Source organism: Sardina pilchardus, chromosome 8, assembly GCF_963854185.1.
Source record: "Sardina pilchardus chromosome 8, fSarPil1.1, whole genome shotgun sequence".
Lineage (NCBI taxonomy): Eukaryota > Metazoa > Chordata > Actinopteri > Clupeiformes > Clupeidae > Sardina > Sardina pilchardus.
In genome coordinates this window covers 12,176,750-12,180,662 of record NC_085001.1, presented here as the reverse complement: position 1 = coordinate 12,180,662, position 3,913 = coordinate 12,176,750, and the positions used below count along the sequence as shown (strand labels likewise).

The 3,913-nt window shown below is 44.6% G+C and overlaps 1 protein-coding gene across 3 annotated transcripts in view; it reads left to right on the top strand.

Annotated features, from left to right (window-relative positions):
• Positions 1 to 736: 736 nt before the first annotated feature.
• LOC134088662 (atos homolog protein B) overlaps positions 737 to 3,913 on the top strand; it is a 21,508-nt gene continuing 18,331 nt past the window's right edge. For 2 of the 3 annotated variants that reach the window (XM_062542733.1, XM_062542734.1), the window contains exons 1-2: positions 737 to 1,099; positions 2,679 to 2,733. The gene's annotated coding sequence lies outside the window, so the exon portion shown is untranslated. The remainder of the gene's footprint in view (positions 1,100 to 2,678; positions 2,734 to 3,913) is intronic. The other variant, XM_062542735.1, reaches the window with a different exon arrangement.

Sequence of the window (3,913 nt, the reverse complement as noted above, 5' to 3'; positions counted from 1 at the left end):
TCCCGCCCTCCATACAAATGAATGGCCGATGCTAGGCTAGTAAATCCGGCCAATTTTCGCCAACGCCATATTGAACACTGGAGCTCCGATCCAGCGCCAGTCGGCTCTGACCATGCGCAAAGTTCCAAAGCTGGAAATGACGCATGGACCTACATTGATTTGTATTGGACATTCTGTAAAAAGAAAGTCACCCTCCAGTTCAGAGGGTGGCGATAATGCACATACCTTGCTTGCCGCGTAACAACAAGCAGAAAAAGTTCCTCGGGAACGCACACCTGAGTCCAGTGGAGTGTCGCACGGAGTAATGATTGGATGTAGGTACCCGTCCACCATCATGTACGCGCATGAGAGCTCGTGCCCAACACGGATTTTCGTGCACGGAGCTGGTTCTAAATGCTCCATGAGGCGCCATAATTGAAAATGGCGCTTGTTAACTTGCCGAAGCTAATCAACACGGCCTTGACCCCCTGACTGGGACAAATAGCACGTGTACTGGGCGTGTTAAGTGAAACGCCTCCTTAAAACCAAACCAATGATATGGCTTTGCGTCAGAATAAATTTACTCCATTCTAATATATCCAAATAAGGCATTCATACGATGATTCTATTGGATGTCTCGATCCAAGCAACGAATCAGATTAATGACAGATCTCCAGCTGTACGCGAAACCCACCCTCTGTGCATTTTTCAGTAGACCCCGGAAGCATAGTTCTTTAAAGAGATAGCATAATTTTCATAGGGCGAGGGCTCAGAGGAACAGAGAAAATACCAAGGGGACAAGCCTTTACTGCTGTCGAGAGTGACATTACAGAAGAAAGGATTCTTCACATCATCATTTACTATCAGAGTCATCGATATTTCTGAATATTTTAGGCGACATCCCAACTCGCTGACGATAGGCCTACATTGTTGTTAAGCTTGTTGGAATTTAAATACTGACAGTTCAGTTCAGTTGTTATACATTCGATCGAGGCAACCGCGACTAGTCTACCAGAACAGAAATAAGGGCAAACTTGTTACAAAGGCGCAGGGAATGCATAACGGTTTGCTATCTTAAGCATTGTATTGCATTCGCGAATTTAGACCTCGGATATACCCGGTAAGTGGCTCTATCACCGTTTTGATGATTTTTTGTTGTTGTTGTTGTGTGTATGTTTTATGTCTTTATACGGGGCTGCCTTTAACCTAACTGTCTAGGCCAGACATGCTTCTCAAAGTATCATCTTTCGCAATAGCTATAACCTAGCAAATGTCACTATAAAAAGACACTTTCTCGGTGCATATGATCAGCTACATAGGATCCAGATAAGCCTAAATCGAGTAACGTTACCATTAAGCTTAATCTCTATAATGTTAATGTCATGCAACCACCTTGAATTTCTGAATTTTAATATTAACCGTTGGTCGTGCTTTAGTGCATTGACTTGACTAGACAATAGGATCGGATTGATGTGGAGGCATTGACTAAATGGTATGCTAAGCTATAATATTATGGGCTTTTTTCTTCGTCAAACAATGACAGGCCGATGTGGCCGCCACCAGATCTGCAATAGGTTACGCTACAACATAGTCCCCACAATGGGTTTTACTTGTACCCATAGCTGCTATTCATACGCAGGGGGCGTTTCTTCGCTTTGTCTGTGATTATTCTACATTCCTGCAACACCGTTGCAACCTTACATAGAGACATAGCATGCTCATTTATTTGTCGTTTGCAGGGAATAATGTAGTGCAATGACAAAGAAATAGCCTATGATTTAATTCTTAAACCAACCTCCTTTCATGAAAGGGTGTGCATAGGCTACAATCCACGCTGTAAGCCTTAACCTTGTGCATAACTGATCGGGGATTTAACTAGGAGCCTAGGGCTGTCGTCCTTAAGTTAATTCGAATGTTCTGCTGCCATATCATAATCCGCGTTTTATAGCCTACCTCATACTAATTGTGGTACTGTGATCATGGGCCATACCCACAAAGTCATCGCCAAGGCTGTATTTGCTTTGTGCATGAAGAGATCTGCCCGTCATTGAAGTGGGCGTGCAGGTTCTTGGATGACCAGAACACTCCGTGGATGGAACACTAGTCATTCCTACTCAAAGCTACAAAGCCTCTCCCATTGTCCTGTAGCCTGAAGCAGGAGAGATTTTTATTGATAGTGTATCATGATGACGTCGAGCTTATAAATGATTTGCTAGTCTTCTTGAGTAATCCACCATAGAGGGTATTTGCTGGTTGACTGAGTGTGTGTATGGTAGAAAATGACTTTCTGTTGCTTCACATGAACCTAAAAACCTAAAAATGAGATTGCAATCAGGGTGAATATGGTTGCCTCTTAGAATGGTAACCTATTTGAGTGGGCATATGCTACTGAAAACCTGCCCCTTTTGTTGAAAGGCTGGTTATTCTGTTTCAATGGGCATACATGTCGTTAGCTTTGTTTGATAATATCCTGCATTGTTGTCATGCATTGAGAAAGAGTATTTAGTCTAATAGTGATATGACGGAAAGAATGTACAACTGTGAATACCAGGAGTCCCTTATGGTATTTTCTCACCTGTGCATGGTGTAGTCAGTATCACTGTGTACCTTGAATGTACCTAATCTGCCCTGGCTGGAAAAGTATGACCCTCGGACTCATGTGATCTGTTTTTTCCTTCCATCTTTGCCAAACACACTAGGACTGGCCATACCTGAAGAGTGCACTGAGCCCGTTCCATTGATCAATTACTGTTGGTAAGTTGTAGTTCTTTGCATTTCGTATTCAGTTTATATGCGAACAGGTATACAATCACTAATCAATGGTATATGCCGTACTCCATCTTTTATAAGACAATGATGTAAAATGATTTGATCCGTATAAAACCTACATCTTTAGCCGAGATCGAGATGGGATCTCATTTACAATGTTTAATCTGCATTTAATCTCATTGCGATGGATAATGCCACAGCCCCATAGAATGCAAAACCCTAAAGTCATTCTCTAAATGGGAAGTGCAGAGCCTCTCTTCTCTTCTCTTCTCTTCTCTTGTTCCTCATCGTGAATGTTGAAACGGCACACACATTGACTGGGGCGAAGGGTCTGACTGAGCGCTTATGAGATGCTCATCAGAAAGCCCTTTATGCCGTTTGGAAAGACGAGGCAGATTCAGACAGTCTGTGTCTCAGATGTGGACACACACTGGGGGTTCCTTACTGCATTCATCCCACGGCCGTGCGGCAGCAGCCTGCATTATTCTGCCTCAGAGTCACTCAAGCAGTTGTGCAGAGCGGAGGCCTTTAAAAGACTCTCATTTCCCAGGGCTTGCATGCCAACACTGACCCAATCCACTGCCAGTTATTAAGGTAGGAGAATGTGCAGGGCAGTGTGTGTGTGGGGGGGGGGGGGGGGGGGGCGGCATTCTGTTTTTATCTTGAGAATCTCAGTGGATTTGTTCAGATGTGATGGGCTGACCTTGCGAGTGTAAAATGCTAACTGAAATTGGTCGGAAAGCATTTCCTTTAAACTCAACAAAGAAGAGCACTGACATGCATGTGGTTTGCTCTCTCTCTCTCTCTCTCTCTCTCTCTCTCTTTGCCTGTGTGGGTCTGTGAGAGAGACTGTGAGAGCCTCTTGTCTGTCTTTGTGTGCCCCTCCTTTCTTTCTTTTCACCCCCCCCCCCCCCCCCCCCCTCAAAAAAAAAAAAACCTCTCGTCTCCCCTACCAGTGAACTGTATGTGTATGGGTGTGCGTGTGAGAGAGAGGCAGAGACTGAGCCTCCTCTGAATCACTCATACAATCAAAAGGCTGGCTTTTGGCTGCAGCCTCTGTGTGCCTCTGCTAACGAACACAAACCACAGCGGGGCTGGAAGCGGAGGTGAGCCCGAGCCAAGCCAGCTGATCCTTGTGTGGAGTGCAAACAGCCTGCTCTCTCTC